Source organism: Saccoglossus kowalevskii, chromosome 10 (genome assembly GCF_978046115.1).
Source record: "Saccoglossus kowalevskii chromosome 10, keSacKowa6.1, whole genome shotgun sequence".
NCBI classification, from domain to species: Eukaryota; Metazoa; Hemichordata; class Enteropneusta; family Harrimaniidae; genus Saccoglossus; species Saccoglossus kowalevskii.
This window is the reverse complement of record NC_140650.1, coordinates 16,235,452-16,261,918: the sequence shown is the minus strand read 5'-3', so window position 1 is coordinate 16,261,918 and position 26,467 is coordinate 16,235,452. Positions and strand designations below refer to the sequence as shown.

Sequence of the window (26,467 nt, the reverse complement as noted above, 5' to 3'; positions counted from 1 at the left end):
TTCTCTACATTAATGACAGCGTCGCAATTTATTCAACGAATCAACGTGCCAACAACTTGTTGATGGTCTAGAAATTTAATAAGGTACGTCTGATAGTTATCGACATCTTGCGTCAAGCGCGCGCGTATTTAATTCTTACAAACTGAAAAAATCAGCTCATAATTTTGCTTCATATTTAAGTGTCCAAGTGGATGTTTCTGTATTCCTGGTCAGCAAAAGTAAACTGAGCGACTAATCAGCGATGTTACTTGTACTTGTCATTAGCTGTATTGTTCTTCCCTGCATGTAGTATATATCTTCTTTCCTCTGACATGTCTTTAAATAGTACCCAAATTGAAGTATTACGTGTTCTTAAAATGTCAAATATATTCTGCTTGCACATGCACATTGAATGTAAGAAAGAGTCAATGACTTCAAACTTCGCCGCGACATCTCGTATCGAATGCCGCCTTCTAACTCGTACTCGTGATCAGACGTGAGTTCAATCATGAAGCTTCTTCATCGGCAGGATACATAGTGACGGTTATCTTTATTACTAGACATCGTATTTCTGGGAGAAAATAAAATATAGAAAATATTAACTCACAGAAAATAATTTTTTGCTAAATAATTGTTAAACAAATCAATGTCTTCTATAAAAACATAATATTTCTGCATTGCCCATCCCGGTGTGCATATTTGAAAACTTCATTTATATAACTTTTTGTTATATGCTATTTTAATGATAATCGGTAAAATACTCATCTGACGAAAATCTGGTGGATAAATATCTATTTCAGTTATTTAATATATTTTATGTTTATTACTTTTTTTCACTAAAAAAATAACAGGAAGGCGTGGTCTGAATTTATTACAGAAAAATAACAATTTTACATGCCATTTGATAAGGACAATATACAAGTCAAGAAAAGAGTTAACATGTCATCGGTGTGTTTATTTGTCTTCATTAATTAGTTTTGACAATGTTCGCGTTGCGATACCAAAAGTACATAACCCCGTGTAAGGACGTGACGCAAACACGAGATGAGCCGTTGTACTAATTGCTGTCAAAATAAACAGATACGGATATGTGGACGGTCTACTAAAAAGACAGATAGTTAAAAAGATATACAATTGAATGAAATGAATACAAGTTTTATTCTCGTGAGTAATGAATACACATCCTCATATTTATAGCTGTTGTTATCTTTCAACTAGGTTCACTGCACACTATGGGCATGCAGATATTCCGACTTGATTTCAGTGTAAAACCAATTAATACTATCGCGCCATTCATTTAAATTATTTATTTTTTTCAAGAGAAAACAGTAAAAAACATTTAAGTAGCAAAATGAGAATCGCTATAAATGTCAATTAGATGGTAATTTACGTGCGCGTACTTATAACAGCAGTAACTGGAAACGTTTATTTGTTTATTAATAGCTGTAAACAGTGTTGGCAACGAATATCGGTCCGAGACCGGTAGATTTCATTTAGAAACAGTAGTCTGAAAACCAGCTATTCAATCTGAGGCTACCAAAAAATGCCATGTACAAGCACGTTTATATTCACAACCTATCCTTCTACTATACAAAGGCAAATTATTACTAAATAATGCGCATATTTTAATTGTAACATTTCCTTCTGATCTTTGGCTTATTTGGGTTATCTTCAAACACTAGAAAATATTTCATTTACAATTACATGTAACCAAATTTATTGGAGCTGAACTTGAAATCAAATGATATATCACACCCCACATTGTGAAATTCATTTACAACTTGAAGCTGTAATTCAATTCGTCTTGGCGTTTCGTTTACAGTTAGCCGGGATCATCGGTGAAATTTACGATACACGTTTAGAGTTTCTTGTGTGTCCCCGTAAATTAACATCAGAATATGGGTCAACACGCTGCGCTAGTAGTTTATATTCAACTGTTAATTTTCGTAAAACATATGTTCATGAGCATTGATACACTGAATCCTCGTAAACGAACGTGAAAAGTCAAACAATACCGAACTTTTTTTATATCTCCTAGCATTAGGAAAAGTTGGTGTAAATACTGAACTCAGGCTGATAAGGGGAATATTTTTTTCTACAAAACACGTGACAATCGTTAATCTTGTTTTAGTGCAAAGGTCACATACTTACGTCAAGTTGTAATCATCCCAGCCTCACAGGCACAAACATTAATACCATGCCGATACTTTCGAGTCCGTTATCCATTATGGCATAAAAGTAAAACGTTGTAATGGAATGTTCGTTCAGTAAATTGGGCTCTTTCTGCCATTTTTTTTACATGTCACTGTTAGAACTGTACTTTTTTCTCACAAGCATACCATTCATTAATTGATTGAGCCACGTGGCCGCGGACATTTGCCAGGCGTGTTCGATAAGGCAGGCCGTTGACTGACTGTACTTATGAACGCTGGAAGCGTCGTCAAGTGGATAATACTAATCTTGTCTGTGCGGATGTTCTGTCGCCGAAGTAAAGCTTTAGAAATACGCGTGTTAAAATTCCAAAGTCTTCAAAATGAACGAATGTTTTCCACTCGCCACCACTGTTACTTATTTTATTGCTTTAAAGCTTTCACCTCTCTAATTCGAGAAACATTATTGATTTTTGTCCAAATATCATTTTTTGAGTACAATTTTCGTCCTATCATTGTTATATTATAAGTTTTAAAGAGGCGCTCACGACTTTTCTTCTGCTTCAAGTTTCTGTCAACAATTTTAAAAAAATAAAAAAAAAGGCAGGGGACTGCCTCAGCCCACAGTTTTGCACGAATCAGTCCGCGAATTTAAACTCAGGAAAAAGCAGTAAAAAAATGGATCGTCCATTGACCTTTGACCAACCTTTGATCACCATCGCTGCAAAACCGGGTTGTCATGTGTACAATAACGTTCAACAGCAGAAATGAGTAGTATGCTAATTATTTTCTAGCCACACGTCACCAGCACCTACAATAAATAATCAAACCTATTTGTAAAATTCAAGGCTTCAACGCATCGTAAATGGTCACGTGGTTAGTACAAACTATAACTTCATTGAATAGTTTTTACAGTTGAGTTTTCCAATATGTTCACGCAGTTCAATAAGCATCATTGGGGTCATCGGGGTCATCATACTACTGGTTTTCGAACTACTTGTTCAAAGCAACCGAGCTGTGAGTGCAGCATAAATGGAGACATCGTGAACCTACATGATTTTAAATTGGATCTCATCCCAGCATAGTCTAGGAAGTTGGGTCACCACTTAATATCTTCATTCTATAAATTGTTCCCGTGGCTACGGGAACGGCTTCTATTAATTAAATACATTGCGTCTTTTTCGGGGAAATAGCGGCAACACAAAGATCGAAGATGCGGCTCTTTCTCGTTTTCGTAAGTACTTCCCCGAGGACCTATAATAACAATATATGATAGTTTTCAGTGGTATAATGGTAATTGGCGGCGATATACTCAAAGATATATATATATATATATAAGTTCGGACGAACATAATCTTATCGGTATCTATACAAACGAAGTACAGGTTAGAATGCACCAATTCTCCAGTGCATTTTAATGCGTCAAATCTTTCTGATAAGTTAAGCAACTCACATACGACGCAAGCTCGTAATACAGCGACGTGCATACTAGTATATAGCGGTGTCAGGATATCGTAAAATACAGAGGAAAACAATTTTCACATTCCTACACGAAACGTGTTATTTCAATAACAAAGCTGGTCAATTAATAACGCTTTTCCGGTAGAGAAATTGCATATAAACATATAAATTCCCATTTCAAACGTCACATCTGCATCGACGAGGGTCGTAGGTTTCACGGTAGTAATTTCCGCTTTGATCTACGTGCCGCGTTTTCCCGTTGTAGCTAGAATCGTGACGAGGCTGCATTACTGCGCACATTTCCCCCATTCACGAATACTTTATTTGTCTTACAAGTCAATACAAATACATACATGGAGGGGGGACATACTAGAAACCAAATTAACCTTCTTTTTATGATCGACGGTTTATTATCCCAAATAAAATGCCACGGCGGGACGGAAATATATTAGTCAGACCTAGCACGACCTGGCAAGTCTATATAATTAGGAGCCTTTTACAGCCTTGACGCAATAGAATAACTGTTTCCGTTCATCACGTCTGTCAATGACTATACTCATGGAAATACAACATGGGCTTGTTGTGTAATGAACACGACATGCAGCCGACGCCGTCTAGTTAATATCCCTGGCATTCATGTTTTACGAAACAAAGTAAATCTTAGGGCGGAGTTGTAGTGTTATTCCCAACAATCACGACCGTTCCAGAATCGGGCCCGCAGTGCTGATGCATGCAAAGAATCAAAAGTCTGGACTGAATAAAATAAATTAGTGCTTCTCGTCTCCAAAACTAATAATTTGATGAAACGATTATCCAATATCACCATGAACAGTTACTGTACAATCGACGACTGACTGAATCGGAATAATGAATAGAATAGCTCATGACTGTTGAATGCCTTGTTCTCATTTGCCTCATCACGGATACTAATCTTTTTTAGTAACCGTGGCCTCATCAACATACTTTTTTCTAGATCATCAGTTGACAGGGATGTATTGTAACTTCGGGATTAACCTGTTTTAGGTTTGTATCCCGTACACACATGTCACATCGAAGTGTGATGAAAAAGGTTTGAATTCGTACTATGACTAAATTGTCTGTGATTGTTGCGATTGAAATACACCACCTTTCACAAGTGGTCAATAAACTGCAGTGAGTAAACGAGAAACTAAGCAATTGCCCAAGCGTTCATCGCTCTACCTTGTCTACTCGATAATCACCTACCTACCTATACATGTGACAACGAAAACATAGAACGATGAAAACAGTGTACATTTAATTTAGCCTCGAGCGTGACATACTTAATGATATGTCATTCTAAAATTTCAATTCCAACGATTTGTTTTGTTCAGGTCAAGCCTGTACTATTCAAGTCCTTGCCTCACAGTGACGTTACGTGAAAACAACACGACATGAAATAGTAAAATGGTCGATGTACATATTGCCGAGTTTGGTAATTGTTGTTAGCACTGGAAAACCGGGGGGGTCCATCATCAATTATGTTCAAACAACTCAACGTTTACCAATCGATCTTGATATTTTTATTCTAATCCCGTCTGTGGCCCAGAGTAGAATTATATAGAATTTAAAAATCTAGGTTTAACTCATTTGAGAAATTGTTATTCGTTTCACATTGATACAAACGCATTTGCCTACCTTGCAATACATCAATCGGTTGTGCAGCTCAAGAAATGATTGACGCAACTGGTTCTCTTGATAATGGCGTCAACGCTAATATAATAACTAGGCCTACGGCTTTGTATAGTTAAATGCGCAATAGAATCGAAGATAGTGTGGAAATACAAATAACACGATTTTGACTGACAATGCACAACCATTATAGCATACTGTGATAATATACATAGCTAAGCTGTGTCTGATAGGTACTCGCATTATGCTGCTTATTAATACATGTAATTGCTCACGGTTATCGTCTACACTTTGTCGCGTGCGGGGAAGCATTCCCTATTAGTATACAGCGGGGTGCCTCGTCACAATGTAATGAGGAGACGATTTACAGTATTATTTCGTAAACCACTTTGACCGACTAATTGAAATGAATACGCGTACGGTCAAAGATTATTCCTCCCTTCAGAAATCAAGCCAGCCAGTTCGATTCTCACCAGGAGAGAGAGAGAGAGCTTGATAACAGCTCGACAAAACAGCGAGAGGAACAATATATGGGTGATAATCGGAGCTGGTGCGAGCTCCCCCCATAATGTATTGTACCGGGACGGAATTCACGAAGCTCATATATGTCCTGGTCGTCACCAATATTTTAATAAACATAGGACTTTAGATTGTGTGTCGTATGCCTGGCATATTTGGTACGAAGCCGATATAAACACCACTCACGGTAAACCATTTATAGAGTAACCTTACGGTTTCCTTGATTTATATTATGTCTTACAGTTACTCGGTGAATGCACACTGCAATCGCTAGTTCCCGAATCGTAATGAATAAATCAGAATGTTGGTCAGTGACACCGTTTGAACGTCGGTATTTTTTACAAAGAAGAGTACAGATGTATTATGGGGGGGGGGGTATTGTGCGTTTGCGACCGGAAAACCATATATACACCGTGACATAATAACTGATGCAAGATTTAGAAAACGCACGGACTATATAAAATTATACTTGGCTGGTAACGAATAATATCTGAATAAAGCTATTATCCGATTGGGATGAGAAGAAGCGATAAAAGATTATAATTAAAATGGTCACCTAGCAACGACGGCTGAAGAACAAAAGTTGAAAACATTTCATACGACTCAAAGAATATGATTCTAAATTGGAAAGACAAATAACGGCAAAATGAATATGCCAATGTGTCCGTCAACTGGTCCTGTCCAGTCAAGGTGTGGAGTAAACCGTTAGTCGTAAAGAGGTCACTAGAGGTGAGTAAATAAAAAAAGAGATGTCAAAAGATGAAAGCAATGCTCCAAATAGTGACACCAAGAATAATATTAAATATTATATTATTCTCAGGACGTTTGTAAAACTCCAAAATAACCTGTCACAATAAAAAGATAAATAAAGACAGTCGAATGCAAACAAAAGAAAAAAATACAAATATCACAAATGTAGATTCGTATCGTATTATTATCGTAGTGGATTGGAAAAGAATTTAATTTAATCATGTTGTCTTGAGATTCCCGTTGTGGAAATTAACGAGATTGACGAGTGGTGCTAACCTACGTATTTTTTTTTTAATCGACTGTGTCCAATTTCTATATCCGATGGGATAAGCCTGATGTGTATGTTTATATATTCGAAATTGTTTTACATGGCAATGTTGTCTTGGTAAAACGAACGTAATATCATATCGGAAAAGATGAAAGTTTACACATGATGATGATGTACTTAACGATAAGGTAGTGACTGGAGCATGTCTGGGATAGGGAATTTACTCGACTAGATCGCATTTAGCATATTCAGTATGTAATACTGTGAATCATATATGAGATGTGTATCTTAGCATTCGTGGTGTTTCCATGGTGACGACTTTTCAGTTCAGATGAAATATAATGCTCTGCATAACTGCTCGGGAGAAGCGGAAGTGTATATATGCGGATACGCATGTTGTCATGGTGGATCCAAGCTGCCCGTAGCACACACTATTCGCCTGTATTACGCATGTAATTTTTCAAATACGCTTCAATTTGATGTTCAGAATTGGACTATGCACTTATTTTAATCAAACGTCGGTATAATCGTGTATCGTTCTGTTTCTCGTTCATTCAATGTGTTTTATGCTGCAATCAACTAGGCAGACAGGTATATTTACGACCTCAATTTCTAGGGATATTTCAAATTAGGAATCTCGAAACCAATTTTCTGAATTATTTTATCACGCTCATGATTTTTATATGTATACATAGATAATTTCCCTAACATCCTGATTGTTCCAATTGAGTCGTCGCAGATATACTAGACCTAATGTGATACGTCGAATAAACCGGTCAACATACAAGCTGCCCTCCGATTGGCCTGACTGTGTCATGTGTTAGGGTTGTAGCCAATCAGGCACAATCTTGTACGTAATTTTACATTGGCGCAGTTGTTGCAGTATGAAACCGCTGATACTGGTACGTATCGGTTAGTTGAATTTCTGAAAGTGGTCTACATAAAAAATACATCCATATTAATTTAAACAGCCCCCCCCCCGAATGGTGGCTTCACACAGACGAGAGGCGTTCAATAAGTAATGCCCCTGACCCATTTCCCACAGCAGGATATTAATGAAACTTGGCACAGTTATTAGTCTTTCTCTACATAGGAACCACCGGGTTTTACATGTATCTCATCGTTTGATGCAGCTCTGGTCACCGTTTTTGTAGAACACCCCAGGCTGGTCCTCCAACCACATCGTAACTTCAGAAATCAAGGCTGCATCATCTGGGAAACGCTTTCCTTTAAAAAACAACTTCATGGCTGGGATGAGATGAAAGTAAGAGGGTGCAAGGCCAGGAGAGTAAGGGGGTGGGGGAAGATTTCATAGCCACACGCCCGTACTTCTGATCTGGCGACATGCGAGTTGTGGACCGGAGCGTTGTCCTGCAGGAGGAGGGTAGCTTTGCTGATCTTGCCCCGCCTCTTTATTTTGATAGCTTCTCTTAATTTCATCAAAAGTGAAGCGTAATAGGCTTCTGTAATTGCCATAACTACTCCGTCCTGGTCCCAGAAGACTGAGCATGACCTTGCCAGCAGAGGGCTGTACTCTTGCCTTTTTTGGAGGTGGTGAGTGCAAGTTCTTCCACTGCATTAACTGGGCCTTGGTCTCTGGGTCATAGTTATGGATCCAAGTTTCATTCTGTGTATAATCAGCCTTTTGAAAAACTTTGACTCATTTTCTTGGCACATCTCCAAATTCATCCTCGAGCACTCGACGCGTTCTTGCTTCTGAAAAGGTGCGAGCAACCTGGGAACCTTATGTATATGCAAATGGCATAATGATAGTTTCTGCAGAGCCTGTACTAATCTTGACCTCTTGGGCTATTTGGCAAACAGTAATGGGTCGATCTTCCAAAATGGCTGCCTTAACTTGACGGACAGATGCCTCACAAATGGCAGAAGAGGGACAACCAGGTCTGGGAGCAGTTTCCAGACTTCCTGCCATGTTTGAATTCACTATGCCAGCGTTTTACAAGGTCATATGATGGGGCATCATCGCCAAAAGTTTTTTTTTTATTTCATCAAAAGTCTCTTTCGGTGTGCGACCTTTCAAATACAAAAACCGGATCACTGCGCGAATACTCAACTGGCTCATTTCACACCTGATTCAGTTCAAACACCTGTAAATCAGAAACCACAACTAGTTTTTATCAACATAACCCATAGTGAGATGTAAATCATTACACATGCAAAATTTCATCTAGATCAGACAACTGGAAGTGGGTCAGGGGCATTACTTATTGAACGCCCCTCAAATACTTAGATGAGAAAGACCTATCTTTTTGTATCCGGTTGTGATATACCGTATTCGCATGCGTCAATAGCTTAATTGGTGTAGTGATCTGAAGTGATCGGATAATCGGATTGGTTTATTCATTCAGCGTGGGTGCACTGCCACCTCGCAAAATGTGGTCGTGGAGTCGACCTTATCACGACTCGTAAAACTAAGTCTGAATGCAAGTAGTCCCACGAGAACCGACTTCTAGTCGTGGTTTGTGGAGCACTGAGCAATAAATAGTGAACGCTCTAAATCGGCATGCAGGAAAAATCCCCCATAATGTAAAAATTGATCCTGTAACGTCAAATAAAAGTAGCTAGTATTTTTATTAGTTGCCCTTTTGTTAAATTTTCGGTGCCTAACTGTTAACCCAATTAGCAGAACGCGTTGTTCCCACAGGAAATTAGACGCCGTAATGACGTTTTGAACACCTCTACCGGAAAAACAGATACACATTATGGCGTAAATTGTTATCGCCTTGTGATGTCATTAAGGCGTCGGAAATGAAAATTGCTAAATTTGTTTAACACATTTCAGCGTATTGTCGCGTAGATCAGCTTTATTTCCGATTGGGGCACGGTTTATATTTGCATTATATATTTTTAACAGAATTACATCTGACTTAATGTAAGTGATACATTTAGAGGTTATAAAAACACGTGGTACAATTCACACACCGAAGATCTACAATTGCAAAAGAACATCGTTAAAGTCATTCTTACAGAAGAAATTAGTGTGGTTCAATTGTGATTCAACTTTGCAACCTAGTTTTAATATAAGCCGCAAATGAAAAAGTGGGTCACGTTTAAAGGCTTATTAGGGCGTAATACACGCACGCGCACACACGAGCTTGACGTACTTTGAAGCGGTGAAGCGATTTGAGTCGTAAACAAATAATCGCAGTTCCTCTATAGATGGACTGTGAATAAATCACTATTTTCCAAAAGATTAACTGGATTACGCGACGATATATACAATACTGATTATAAATATACAACGAAAACCAACGTTCTTGATCTGAGACTGTTTCGTTTGTAGATTTCAGCGAGGAACAATATTAATCCTTCCGATTACCGAGACATATTAGCCTTCTATGATACGTTTTGAGAAACTCGAAAGCGATGTCAACATTTACATATTATATCAGTAGTACTGTGTGTCGATATAATAAAAATCTACTAATTTTTACCACAATTTTTATCGCCTTTGTGTTTTTAAATAAAACACAATCACTGTCTTAATTTTAAATGTGATATGTTGTTTTATAAGAAAATCATTTTTGGAGTGGTTGAACAAATTTGTTAAAAATTTTCCAAATTTAAGCATATATATATTGAACACACCGATGAGTGAACAATCAGATCAAACAAATTTTGAATGACAAGAATGACACAGACGAGTCCATTATTTAAACAACTTTAATACAAACATGTGAACATGTAAGAACATTTTGGTTAGGGAATATCACTAAAATATGCTATAGTATCAAAGGGAATAAATGCCTATTACATTAAATGTCTATTACATTTAAAAATCAAATCAAAATACAATGAAGTTGGTAAAAAAAAATAATAGTAACTTTAATATTGAATGTATGGAACTTTTTGTAACATTGCCTGGTAAAAGAAATATCGTTCAACAAACATTTTGTATTTTTAGAAAAAGAAAGAACAGTATGACAATCAATTGTTCAATTCTTTACAATGATAAGACAGCTGTGGTGTGGTGTGGTGTGCTTTTATGCAAACATGTGTACACATTCAAAAGAAAATATCAGATAGGGAGATTGTAACTTTAGTCGAAGGTAATAAATAGTAATACGTATCTTAGCTCCATTGTTGTTAGTCATTATATGAATGATTTCATCTTCAGCTGTATGATTGTGATTTAGGAGTTAACTAATCTGATTCTCTCGTTAATGCGAATAATGTTGTTTATATATCTTTAATATACACAACCGCTTATATAAATTATGATAATAAAATGCAGCAATTAGAAGAAAAGAATAATTTAATGGTGAGAAAACATAATAAACAATATAGTTCTGTGTGACACGGAATTGTTGAGACATACATGACGGTAAAGCATACAATACTACTACTGAAAATTGTGTTTCTTAAATATTAAATTTCATGAGAACAAATATTCGTCGCAATAGAGACAAGGTTTAGTACCGATGTGAATACGATTCATGTTTCATGTATTCTTATTTATATTTAGTAATAATAAGTACATAAACAATGTGAATCAGTTGTGCTATCAAATTTGTTGGTGTTTCAGTGTCAAATCTGAACAAAAATGGCAATGACGACATGTATTTTTGATTATTTTTTCAAATCCTTTCTAGTCTGTTTGTAATTATTCTAATGTTGTTTCTTGGTCATATAAACAAAATTGCCCTAGAAGGTGATACAAATCCATCCAATAGACATCCATACATATTAATTGTCACAGTGGACGCGGAATACATGCGTAAAGGGATATTGTGCGCTTACTTATATCACAATCGATTTTTAAATTTATGTTTTTGTTACAGTTTAGTATGCGTTTGATTTGATATATTGAAGAATGTATTTATAATTTACTTCTCCTCAGTCGGTATCGGTATTTTCAAATTTTCACTCAAGGATAAAATAGAAAATGAATAAAGGAAAGCCCTTGAAAAGTAATAAATATGTGAAAAATGAAATTCAATTTCGGTACTTAGTATTAATTCGTAATCTTTAGAGTTAATGTTTATAATAATAATTAGAACAAATAACTATATAATGGTCTGTAAAACATTTTTTCCAATCACCCATTCTTACATTTAGTAATATAGTCTGATTTGTTTGTTTTGTAACATTGTATAAATGAATCTTGTTCTCCAGGCTGGTCAAGATGTATCTAAGCAAGACATATCTTTAAATTTACATTTCTCTATAGCAAACAATATGCAACATTTATCGTAACTTAAAACCCACCTTTAAAAATGTATCCTGGTTGGTTCACTTTAAATGGTATTTTTAAAATACAAATAAATATTTCACCCCGAACCATGTTAGCCTGCTTCACAATAAGTAAGTTACTTTAAAAAATTGTAGTCAATTTTCAATTATCTGTTCAATAGTTACAATGGCAATCAATCTCTTCAGTGTATGTAGTCACCAATGTAGAATAAATAGCTAGCTGGAATATAAACTCATTAACAATGAAAATAATCTAAGTCCAATATGTTTTATCGTTAATATATTCCCCTCATGTCGCACTAACTCGCTGCGCCTTCTGTCGCTTACACTATTGGATTATACCAGTGGCATCGTTATAGACTTTTGACGGTGACTATCTTTAATGCCATTTAGGCGAGTGTTTAGTTGCCTCTCCTGTCAATCGTATATTCAATTATTGAATCTCAGTTAATTTGCTCTTCGTCGTGGAGTGTAATTTCCCAGCGGTCGACGGTCTCTTAAAGATTCCTAATCCTAATTGAGTAGCGTATCAGATTGCATTGAAGGTGGTGTTGAGGTGAGGTCGAATTCGGTTAAACTGGCAATTTGCGTTCGCGTGGTGCTGACGGGCGACAGTAGAAAAACGTAAGATGGATAGCATTGCACGCCTTGAGGCAAATGCGATATGTTCCCTGTGGGATTCCCTTCAGTTTGGGTAATGTTTTTTTTTTATCTACTACTCCTTAATCATTGAAAGTTTTGTTAAAAATGAATTCATTTATTTATTTATTTATTTATTTCTTAATGTATTTAAATATTTATTAATTTTTAGGAGATATTATTGATTCATCGACGAAACAATGTCCATTAAAGTCTAGACTGTTGCTGGGGCAACGAAGTAACGTGCCGAGAATGGATGAAATAGTGGTTCTATAGAAGATACGACTTTATCCAAATGACACTTTATTTCATTCAAGAGAATGGAATAGAACAATTTATGGTCACTATTTTTCAATGTAAACCCCAGACATTGTCTGAGGAAACCGCCATATCTACCCTGCTTTAGTAGTATTCCAATGTGACCTATTGCTTCTCAAGGGTCCTTCAGATATCCCCGCATTGCCGTCATAAGTAGACGGCTACAAAAATCGTGACACGTGCTCGAGCATTCGACATAATTGAAACATCGCCGACATCAACCCGGTTTTAAGTTTTCTTTTTGTGTTGTGCCGCCAAATAGTCGACCATAGTCGATATATGTAAGGTTGATTAAAGTCATGTAGTTATATCGCCGCCACCGTTTTCAGCTAGATCAATCTTTACATGCACAGTTCTACAGTTAAATGTTATGTTCAATGTATTAATGAAGTTCAAGCTAAAGTTATAAAGGCGCGAGGACAACTCAATGCTATGTAACTTTGAAGTTTGTTTTGTGTGCTGGGCGATATAAGTTTATCTCCCTAACTATTACGCTTGATTCATCAAAGATTATTTTTTTTTCGTTCAAACTACATATTACGTTCGTCAAAATGTATAAATGCATCATTTATTATTGGTTTACTTGTTCTGAGACGTGCGCATGCGCATAACAACCATCGTGACGCTCTGCTTACATGAGTAGCAACCGTCAAACAATATTAACATCATTAACACCATACCAACCGTTGACGTAGTATTCTTTTAAAGTTAATAATGACTGATGTAACCCCGGGGTACTTGTGTCTACTCCTAATATAAGTTGTTACATTCCGGGATAGTTCTGTCTATCCCATGTGTTGACTGGTGCATTCACGCAATACTCATGTCTACCCATAATGCTGACTGTTGTAATCCCGGGATACGTCTGCCTACCCTTAGTGTTAACTGTTGCAACCGAGGGCTAGGCATGTCTTCCTCTAAATTTGACTAATGCAAACCTTGTATGTTCATATGAGAGGTCGATGGTCGTCGCGACGCGCATGCGCACTTGTGTTGATAAACATTGATTTTCCCACAATCCAATGGGCTCTTTAATGTATTATTAAACCACGAGTGCAAGTTTTAACTTGAATGGGACGTGAATTTGTTACCGTTGATGATTCTGTCAATAGCTCCCAATCTCCAAAGAAATTACATAGATACTTGGTAACGTCTCAGTTTGTACTCGTTGGGCTGCCTAACAGTCGAAATCTTTGTTTATATGAGAGAGGAGAGGGACAACCACCGCCATTTAAACATTGCCAGTGTCTATTCTAGTTTAGTAAGTTTAAATTTATATAAATATAAACAACGCATCACTCGCCATAATATATGTGGAATGATGCGATCGTTCACGGAAACCAACAAATTGCTAGCTCACGTCATGGATGTACTATTAGTACATCCATGCTCACGTGGAGTGTTGTTAATATTTGTAGATTCAGTAGTAATAACCACAACTGTTGCAGTTCACATAGGTAATCGCTCGAATCAGAGAGCGTGTATGATTGCGGCGTGTATTTAAAACGCACGAGGCGAGCACACTGTTTAGCGAAGAATAAAGTTATTTCACACAAACACAAAGGGTGTATTGTACGCTGTCATTCGCTCATTAGTAATTCAATTCGCATTGTGTCACACTGAAAGGACCGTTGCAATGCGTGTATTAACTCAGACATTAAGACAATTTGTCTCTAATCTAACCCTTGACAATATGTTTAAATAGATGAGGATGCGAGGTGTGACGATTACAAGATTAACTCGTGTAAAGGATCTTGTTTATTAATCTACATGCACATAATGACTTAATTGGTATACATATGTGGATTTACAGGATTAAACTGATGGTCGGAATAATGTCACAAGCTTAAGATTGGTATAATCTCAGATTTAATATAATCTAAAGTGGCCTGTTATTTGAGTCGGAGTTTATTAGAGACTGGACAGAAAGTACAGGAGGGGATAGGTTGGTGTTTTTGTGGGGTGGGTCTCTGATTTGAACAAGTGTTGAGGGGACGCTTACAGCAATCTGTGCAGAAATGAAGGGAATGGTCAAAATGTTTTGTGCAATGCAAGCCTCATGACACCACAGTAAAAGTAGCCGAGATGCACAGTCTGATTGACTGTGTTGCCTCAACAAACACCTATTTGTATTACTCATTCAGACATGTTAAAAACTTATATTCAGAGCTATGATGACGCACTGGCTGATGATTCTAATAAAGAATCATCAGACAGTGGAAATGGAAGTTTCCAGGTGGTACTATGCACCAGATATTGGAGAAAAACAACAAGTTACTGGAACAGGAAGTTCTTTGGCGACTAGCAATTCCCCCATTGAGAAAATACTGTTTATGTACGAGTACTGCTGGATTAAAACACACAAATTTATTGTAGTGTAATATTATGATATAATATGTGTTTTTGTGCGTGTATTTTTAGTAACTAATATGCAAAAGTTATAATGATAAATTACAAACAACACAACATAAAAAGCAATTACATATGTGTTACAATACCAATAGCCACTGTTTCTTTACATATATTTCAGCAGATTGTAATTAATATGCAAATGTAACTTTTACACTACATTACTTAATACCCTGGTTATTCAAATGTGATCTTTAAAATGTAATTATCTTAAGCCATGATTATCCAGTGTAGTGGGAATTAAGGCCTCCAGTACTAGTTAAAATAATATTTGATCTAGCAGTGGTGTGGTTAGCACCTTTCTACTATAAAAGTACAACCAGTTACCTATGGTTCTTCTTTCTCATTGCACTGCAATGTTTGGCTACAATGCAGACCTTTCTGCCCACCCACCCTTCCCTTCACAGTATATTTGGCTTTCTTTGTTATAATTTTTATCTTTTTAGTGTAGGTGTTGTGGTGTGATTGTAGAATTTTCTTCACAGGGATGTATTTACCCCAAGCTAATGGAAACTTTGGTTGGTATGGTGGCGGTGCTGGCATGCAGCCACAAGCTTACCTATTTAACAAGTCAATGTGAATGGCATAGCCCCCCGTCGGAATTAGGGGAATTGTTACTCGTGCCAAAAATAAAGTTGCGAACCAAAAGTATAGTTAGTAATTTAGAGTGAATAAATGGCTGGTCTAGTATCAACAGAAATTAGATGTAATAAATGACCCTGTATTCATGTATGAACATGTATTTCTATATTTATAATGTATGTGCCAAACATGAATGAAAATAGTTTAACAGCCTTGGTGATATAGTTGTATGGACAAAAAAAGCAAGATGGCCACCAGTCGGCTATCTTTAATCCGATTATAATACTAATTTTCCTGGACATGTACTCTAAAACGTACAAGGCATGCATAAGTTACCACATATTCACAAAACAAAGCGGCTACCAGTCGGCCATCCTTGATCAAATCCTGAAACGAATCGACATAGACATGTATCCTAACATGTATAATGTATGTACCAAATTTGAACAAAAACCGTCAAAGCATGCATAAGATACCACATTTTCAAACAACAAAATGGCTACCACTCAGACATATTTGTATTAAATCAGTCAACCACTGCATGTGCATAGGTCCCAGGTAAAGTACTATGCACAAGCAAAGAATGAACAGATTTGGTCAACAGGGCTCTGGAATATGACTCTGGACAGAAATGTTGTAAAAAAAGTGTATATCTAGAATGTGTAATAAGAATATAGAATGGTTCTATTGAACATGTTTATCTCGTATTTTAAAGAATGCACACGATTCAACACACAACACTCATAAAGGTGCCAGTAAAATTGTGTATGTATCACCCTAATGTGGTACATACACAGTATCATACATTGTTCACTTCTCATTGAGAGCTGGGCTAACTGATTGAAGTAGAAAAGTTCTAAGCTGTGTAGATTTTTCATGCATCATTCAAGGGGTGGGGAGGTCAGCAAATTTCATGTAAATGTTCGTGAAGGCTCATATATTTTTATGTACACGAGTTTCAAAAAACACATGTAGTCAGTAACACGGTAAAATCCATGCTTTGACTATATCGTTATTGCGGGAGGTGATCAGCAATCTTTAGTATTTGAAATTAATCTCATATTTTGGAAAATATGACGGAATTCTTGGATGCCATATATCAACGGTTGCGTGACTACGAATTTTTCAACTCAATTGTACTCTGCACTAGTCTTAATTTCCAACAACTACACCCATCGCTTTGAGCTTTACTGGAAGAACCTCACGAAAAAAAACTACAAAATCCGCATTTACAAACAAAGAGATGTTCTGTGAGACGTTTTCAACATCAAACAGTTGACTGCAGAGAAGAGAAATCCATCTGCAGGAAATGATATCCAGCCGATCCTGCAGTTTTTTTTTGTGTTAACAACTGTTTTGTCTTCCCACACCAGAACCATTACTGTCAGTCATCCTTGCAAAGGCCTAAGTACCACCATTATGCCTATAACCTGGGATGCAGGAATTGAAGTTAGAGGAGGCCATCTGTAGTGAATCACCAGTCGTTTATCATCTTTCTTGCTTGTATATAAACTGCCCACGTAAAAATAGTCTCTGGAGAAGCATGTTTTGCCAATGGTCGGACCAACGCTTTACTCATGATTCGTTGCTCTGCACTCACCAATGTGCTTTGATTACACATCACCCTAGCAGAGCAATTCCTCAAACATGACGTTTTGAATAACCACCAGTGTTTACTTAAATACATAATAGCTATACCTATTATTAATAACACTTACAACAATTATAAGTAGGGAGTGAAATCAGGTTGCTTCCAAGGGAAGCTGAAAGGTCGTATTTATTAGCTACCACCAACTCCATTAAGTATGATACTCTCAGATGGGAAACCCTGCCACTGCTGGGGGCAAGATAAGTTGGAGAAAAATACTTACGACGTTTAATCTACTTTAAAAACCTAACCCGTGTTACGTTGTATTTATTATGTTAATTAGCTTTTACTGCTAAATCTATGCTGTGTAGAATTTATGCCCCCCGACATGTGACTTTATGATTATCAGGAATGACTTAAGTCTCAGATACTGGGTAGTTGCTTTGCCTCTAAGATGATCTGTGTTAAATTCTATTCAACTACTTGCCCACACTTTCAAGACAGTGACATCAACATTGAGATGACTTTTAATACAGTACAGCTAATTAAATCGTTCCCACTTGTTTTGAGTTTTATTTATTTAGTTTTCCTAGCTAACTTGATTTTTACTGTGTTGGCTTGATTCATAAAAGGGGCACCAATCATTGATCTTGGCTAGGCGATATCTGTTCTTCAACATTTGCATTTTTTGAGCTCATTTATAACTAATTCGTATATGATATCATTTATGTGTGAATTCGAGACCATGGCTGCTAGGAACCCAACAAATTATGAGGGCGTACCCTTAAGACAACAGAAAGGTTAATATGATTAAAAATACATGTTCCCAAGGATCTCGATACTATTGTAATTGGAAAAGGGTTAAAATTCTTTGAATCTCATTAGGTATTGACATTATTCTGTACAACTAATAATTATGTTCCGTTCAAAGAATCTCTTGTAACCCTTACCTGGACGGTCTTTTGCAGGGGCGTCGATCACGGAGGGGACAGGGGGACACGTCCCCCCTACTTTTTGAAGGGTGGAGGACACAATATCAACTGTCCCCCCCCCCTTTCCAGACCTTATTTATCAATAATAGGCTTATATCATAGCCTGGGTGTGTGTAAAGCATTTGGTTCTGTGTACATTTACACAAGCTTTTAATTATAACTACATACGTTGACAAATCACAGTATTAAAGTATATAACTTCAATTCAGTATAAACAATGATCAATCTGGTGTGTGTAGGCCTGGCTATGTGTGGAACAACGAGAAAGCAAAAAGGAGAAACCAGAGCATTGGGGAACATTTTAATGAACATGTTGTTGTAAACGACTCCTAATATGGAAATCCCCAAAATGCAAGTAATGGATGGATGGATAGACCATGTGATTGGTCAATGTGAAATCAAATCCATCAAAATTTAAAGAGTAAAAAAATCATCAGGATATGACGGTTATTGCCAAGAATTGCTTAAATACAGTTCAGATTTCCTAATTCAGCCACTACATAAATTATTTAATATAATCCTGGATCTTTGGGACATTAGTATTATCTCTCATGTCTTCAAAAAAGGAGACAAAACTGACCCAGGAAATTATAGAGGAATAGCTGTTTCTAGTTGTGTGGGTAAAGCTGTCTGTAGATAATTAACACTGGAATTAGTCAATATACTGAAGATAATAACATTATAAATAATAACCAGGCAGGATTCCGTAAGGGATATCATACTACAGATCAGATATTTGTATTGAAAACTATTGTCAACAAATAATTGAAATCAAAGAGATAACTGTATTCATGTTTTATAGACATTCGAAAAGCATTCGATAAAATCTGGAGGCAGGGGCTTTTCTAAAAATTACTTAATAATAGTATAAATGGTAAAATCTATAACATCATTAAAAATATGTATCTGAATACAAAATCATGCATTCGTTTCAAAAATAAAATTAAACCCATATTTGAAACGACCAAGGGTGTTAGGCAGGGTTGTGTCATTAGCCCAATGCTTTTTAATTTTTAATGACTTAAATAGGTTTATTGTCATAAATGGAGAATCACGGTAAATCTGACAAAAATTAAAGTTGTTATTTTCAGACGAGGAACAAACATAAATTCAAATGGATGTTACACTGAAGCCAAACAACATTTAGCAGATAAAGAATCCCGCACAATGTATGCATTGAAACAGTTCCCACCAACAGAAACAAATTGTAGAACTTTCATCCATCTTTTTAAAGGATGTATTCAACCAATATTATGGGTCTGAAATCTGGGGCAATGAAACTCAAGATTACAACAAATGGGACAATTGAATTTTTACAAACAACTACTAGGATTGAACAAATTTGTGGCACAAAAATTGCATGCAGAGAATTCCCACTCTAGATATTCAGATCAATGTAATAAAATACTGGACTCGTATCAGTAAACTACCAGGCAATAATATCACAAAACAAGCACACCTTGAACAAAGGAAATCCAATTTACAATGGTACTTTTCAATACAAAAATGATGAACAACATGAATTTGTCACGAGAACAACAGAATGATTTGTTAACAAAACATATAAAGCAGATTGGCAAAGTTGTCAAACAAAAATACATAAAATTCTTGAGAACAAATATAACTGAAAAAACAAAACTGAGAAAGACTCTTATAATTTTGAAAAATACTTAGATGTGTTGAATTTGAAATAAAGAATTTCAATGACAAAATTTCGGACTAGTAATCACAATTTAGCAATAGAAAAAGGGAGGCATATGCAACAAAACAAAATACCTACTGAAAAAAAAAATTGCAAACAATGTACATGGAATGAAATAGAAGATGAATTGCACTTTGTTATGATATGTCCACAATACAAAGTAATACGCCAACAAATCATACAAGACATTACATTTCCACAAGAAACACAGAATGATCTCCAGAAATTTAATTTCTTGATGACTTCAAAAGATGATGTAATAATAAAAAAAATGGCAACTATATTCATAGCTCATTTCAATCAAGAAATGAAAATGCCATTTGATATGTAACACTTGCTTTATCCCATTAACAACTAGCTTTCTTTTTGTAGTAGTTATCACAACTAATCTTTATTGCTATTAACTGATAGAAACATTGTATTTCTAAGGATGCAATAAAGTTATCTGAAACGTATGCACCAAATGATTTCATTTTGGTTGCATTTTTCCAAAATTTTTACCTTCTGAGGGGACACATCCTTTCTCAGACACCCCCCCCCCCATGTCCGCGAAAGCGCGGACATTGGCCGCTTATGCAATGGAACGCCCCTTTTTGGTCAAGCACTTCTCCTAAAAACATCTTTTTGTGAACTCTCAAGAGTCGCAGGCATGTCTGTGTACTATTTTTTTCATGGGACATTCATACTGTGACTCAGTTATCGAGTTCAGTAAGTGATAGGTGAGCTGGCACATATTGCCTTAAAGTGCAGTCAGCCAGAAATAGTAACTTTTTTTCTGAACGTCGGCTTTTAACAACTATTGAATATCTTTTTAGAATCTAGTCAGAGTTAGATGATAACAATGCATCGCACACACAGAATTGACACTTCCCTCATAACAGGAATTGAGACAGTATTATCACATGGCAAAATTTCACTACAATGTTGATATCAAAAAATTGATTGACACATCATGTAAGCCAATCAGAATCTTACACACCTGTCCTTGTCGTTGGGTTATACGTTCTCCTTTTTCATGACATGCCGGACTCTACGTTCAACTAGTGGTTAGCAAAGCACAGAGAGGTCATGGATTACAATGTTGATATGAATATTCGAATCAATTATGCAAATTACAAATGAAAACCGCAATTCGAATAACCTCGTTTTGCAGGGTTCTTGCCCCCGGATACGTTCAATTAGACATTGTTCTGTATGCATATGGTTGTGACTAGCATATAGGATCACAGATATACCAACACAGCATAAAAGAGATAACGAAAAAAGAAAAAGTTATGCCGCCAATAATTTACTGGTGATTTATACCAATGTATAATGCATCAAAATAATAACTACCCAAACAAATGAACTAAATATTACAGATCACTCGTGGCAATGAGCACTACGGCATGCATTAAAAATGAAACCAGCAATCACAAACACGAGCGAGTATATTATATTTCAATTAACAGAAATGGTGGTTACAAATACACAGCTCTTTAATGCATTAAAGATCATCTTTGAGATTTCTCCATATTTAGTGTGTACCTGGAAGTATGTGTCTTTAAGTTTATGCATATAATTTAGACAGTACTGTTAAATATATAGACACAAATACATTTTATATATACAAATAATCATTTATTTGACAGCTAGTGCCCTAGATTAGTATAATTAGATGCCTGCTCTAGATGCGCGCAATTAACAGTTAAGTCCGTACATTTTGCAGTCATGCCCATGATGGTGTTGGCACATGTTCGGACGTAGAATGGAGAGCAGCTACCACAATTGGCAAAGGAACGAATAAATTTCTCATATTTAAACCAAGCTCAGGCTATGCTTCAATGAATGTTCACCGCGACTTCCATAATATGGGACACCAACTATGTCAATAGTGGTTCTTCACTGTGACATATGGAGAAGCAGGTCCGATGATGATGAGGTATTCAGGCATTATATAATCTCTGTACACCTGGGTTTAGCATCTCAATAGACTAACATTTGGCGGTGAAACCATTCGATTAACAGGTAGAATTACACATAATCACAATATGCAATGTTACATACCATATTCTCAGTAAATGACTAGATGGCAATTCAAAGACTTTATATATAACGCATATCTTATTGGATATATTTTCAAAAAGACCTTGTGACACTATGTTATTTACATATGTATATACCCTTTGGGTACTGACCTGCGGAATCAATTTTCTTCTTGTTGAGTTCGAATCTCGTCTTTCATCTTAAGTTTATATGTTTGTATATGTTCCTGTAGTTTCGATTAGTTCTACTCAGGTGTCCTTCACTGCTGATTGACAGATTTGTGCCCGGGGAAGTTTGTAACTTGGCAGGTCGTTCTGACAAATTACACTAGGCTTTGTTTGTATGCAGAATTTTAATCATTGTAAAAGCTCATTTACTACATGCTATAACCAGCTCGCTCAGTCGTTGCAGTGCGATGTGGCATAACAGGGAGCACGTCTGCTCCGGGGAAGTATTACCACTGCCTTTAATTACACCAGTGGAGGTTAAGATTTAATAAATGCACATCAAAAAAGGTACATCATGCTTATATACAAATTGTACATATCTCGGTGTGTGCCTTATATGGGACAGTATATCTGAGCTGTGTAAATTATGTTTATAGAACTCTCAAAATTCAAATTCTCAATTTCAAACGTAATTATTTCTGTAGCGGTTTCTGCCATGCCGAGTATTTATTTGGCAGGATTTATTTCATACTTGCCTGTGTTGTTTGTTAATTGTGTGAATGTAGTGCTCATAACAAGGTGAGCATTTCTTGAGTATCCCTGGTATGCAAAAGTCAACACTGGTGATTGAGAGGAGTATTCCGTTGTTGCATCATTCAAAACATGCGGGAAGCGAGGACTATTCCGCGGTCACACCAGTCAACGCTATAGGTAAATATGAGTATCCGAAAGTTGCAATATTTGGTGTATACAGGAATATACCGGACAGTGATGTAGCATATATATATATTACAATAAATAATTTGTTAATTGTAAATAGTTGTGTAATTTAATATTTGTTTGTTACTTAGTTTGGCGGTATATAATATGTTATTTCTTTTCTTAAATAACATTCCATAGTGTATATTAAAGCGCGGTGGTCGTCGCGCTGCGCATGTGCGACATTCGTATTGATAAACATTGATTTTTCCACAATCCAATGCTCTCTTAAAATGGGAACCACAAGTATTAGGTTTGACTTGCGCGCCACTTGCACTGAATACCGCCAGTAACACATTCTGTACCTTCCAATCAAAAGAAAATTACTTAATTAAAGCTTGGAAACGTCTCAGTTTGTACTCGTTTATCTGCGCAACACTTTTAAAAGGAAGCAAACAATAAAAAAAAGAAAAACATGCAATACCGGTCCTGCAAATCGATGATCATATTTGACATGCGTTTAACTTAAATTATACTGATATGTGAATTAAAAGATTTTCAACTCATCATCCCCTGTTTACATCCAAAGGTTCCTTGCATAACAACTATCAACAATATATACACATATAATCCTGTAAGACCCCGGTGTAAGACCCATGACTGATTTTACCTGTTCCTTTGTTTGGGGCCTCTGAGCTTGTAATATATTATCTACACGGTTCCGATTAGTCTTAACATCACTGTTTCCAACCTCAACCAGAAACTCTACAACTTGATAACCTACATTATATTTAGATGGCTAGGCAAGTAAGATTTGTTTTTCTGATATAACTTAGTACTCCTTAGATGCTCAATGTGATTTTCTCATGTCCGAGGTGTGTATAGTGGTTAAACGTTGCTACAGAGTTGATTGTATGGGATTGGAAGCTACCACTATGGGTGAAAAATTTTCATTTATTAGACTTCACTTGTTCTCTATTGTAGGTATGGTGTTTCACATCACTGGTGTTTCGTGCCAGTACTCCAGGTACAGAATAATGTAGTGAATGACATGCCCTTGACAAAAGTTCTTGTAAAACAGTATATAATGGTTATTAAAATAAACAGAAATCTCTGACTACAAATATTAAGTGCTTTAATAAATGTGCAACAATCTCTCAACACTAACACTATGTGACGTGGCAGAATACAACAAACATTGTTAATACAACATAGTGTGATTGTCCTGACACGTTGCATACACATGCCGAGGTATCTGTGCTCTAACTACTGTAAAACATGTTGAAAAAGCGGCATGCAATTTTAGCAAATTGTGGTAAAATGACGTAATAGCGAAATGTTGATCTAGCGAATCTCTCTTGTCATTGTTGATTTCTTTTGTTTGGCGGCCATTTTGAATTTATAATAAAGTCATTAGCGACATCTTGAATTAGCGAATCAGTTCTCTCGCTAAATTCGCGAAAAAGACATGCTCGCGAAAAAGACATGTTTTACAGTATGCACTAGCCAGTGGCAATATAGACTATACACATATGGTAGGGTACCCACAGTTAGACTATGCTCAGTAGATACAGTGTGGTGGTTCTACTATACAGCTTGTGGCAGTGAGACACAGTATGTAATTTAGAGTCCATATATGCACAACCAAAATTGAATTTTTACCCAACAACTAGTTTGACTTGCAACTCACTATAATATCAATGTTAGTTTAAGGTAGGCCCTCAAGTCACCTCTACACCTACTCACACATACACACGAGTATGTTGATGTCAGCACTGCCATGGACATATTTGATTACCTACCGTTAAAAGAAGTATCTCTCAAAAATATCGTGACTTTGAATAAAGAAGCAAACCATTGCTTTATTCAGGTTAGAGCTTTATATATTTTCCATGATTACTTCCGCTTCTGTCTTCTTCCTCAACACCAAGGCACAGTCCTTTTTTCCTTTAAAACAATCAGCATGTATTAAATAATCAATGTCTACAGTGAACTGCATCATTACTTGTTCCCATAACTTTCTTGAATGTATTATATCTGGCCAACACTTTTTTACGAAAAAAAATGAAAATAAATTTGATCAGTTACGTGGTCTGGTAGCCATTTGAATTTCTGGCACAAATGTGGCATTTGTTTCTCATAAGTTATTTAAGTGATAAACATTATAGTTTGAATGTGACATGTGACAATTTTTCATATGAGTCACGTAATTTGGCAACCATCTTAGATTTCCGTAAAAGTAGACAGCAATTTGGACATTTGTTTCGCACTCCTGTTTTAACGGGTCAATTTTATATTTTACATATAGTATATAGGGTAATAGCTTCTTACGAGAAAAAAAATTAATTGGCAGTCATTACCATGTCCATCTGATCCAATTAAACTGTATAATAGCTATTGCTTAGAACCCTCCGAGACTGCTTGCAGCTTTATTTAATGTTATCATTATTTCATACTATGATCATAGAAGTGTTTATTAAAGCTATTTGCTGAGAGAAATGTCTTGAAAACGGTGTATATCATCTATTGCCAAGTTACAGTTATTATTTACATTATCAAAGGCGGTTATTAACGGGAGTTGCTCGATTGTCTTGCAGCTAATAGATCATCCAGCGTGTAATAGTCATATGTATTAGGTAATTAGTGAAAACTGAGGAAAAAGAGTAGATAGTTATTTAATTAGGCTATTAAAAAAGTCGCGCGTTATCCCAATTATGATTAAACACATTTTCCCTGTAGTTGCCTTTAGCAACCAGTTCACCACGGGAAGTGGTTCATCTCAATATGTTCCAAATTGTTTTTTTTTCTTCTTTTCATTATAATTATCATTGACTTCTAGCAAACTGCTGTAATGTCTGTTAACGTGATGACGACAAATTTGTTGATTTGCTGTTCGAGTCAGAGTACCTTGTCGTGGATCATTATAAACTTTTACTGGCACTCGAGTGACAGGATAAATGATGGATGAATCGTGTGTGGGTCATGTTGGTGTATTGCTATAGACATGCCTAGGGATGATTAAGCTATAATTCTACACTGGTTCATGAATATTATTCAAGCATCATGAGAGAAAGAAGACAGCAGAATCAATATGCCTGCACCATATTTCTAGGTCATAAGTTAACAACAAACTTCTAAAAATAATACTAAGTTATAATACAAACAGACATTACAAACAGTTAAAGACGCATATTGACTGGTATGTCCCAGTGTAACGCAGACATCAAATTATCTAAGACCGTGTGTTTACGTTCAACGTATCTGTTGTGTCATTATTGTGTTTTAAGCAATGACATTGATAGTTTAGAGTCAATTGTTGTGTGTTCTTATATGTTGTTACATATTTGATGTAAAT

The 26,467-nt window shown here is 36.2% G+C and overlaps 2 long non-coding RNA genes across 2 annotated transcripts; both read right to left on the bottom strand.

Moving 5' to 3' along the window:
• LOC146737895 (uncharacterized) lies at positions 1-2,756 on the bottom strand. Its single transcript, XR_014930779.1, has 2 exons — positions 2,131-2,756; positions 1-550 (listed from the first exon to the last, which is right to left on the bottom strand). It is a non-coding gene; the product is annotated as an uncharacterized LOC146737895 (long non-coding RNA).
• Positions 2,757-2,843: 87 nt separating this feature from the next.
• LOC146737894 (uncharacterized) lies at positions 2,844-25,041 on the bottom strand. Its single transcript, XR_014930778.1, has 3 exons — positions 24,915-25,041; positions 3,183-3,383; positions 2,844-2,940 (listed from the first exon to the last, which is right to left on the bottom strand). It is a non-coding gene; the product is annotated as an uncharacterized LOC146737894 (long non-coding RNA).
• Between the last annotated feature and the right edge of the window lie 1,426 nt (positions 25,042-26,467).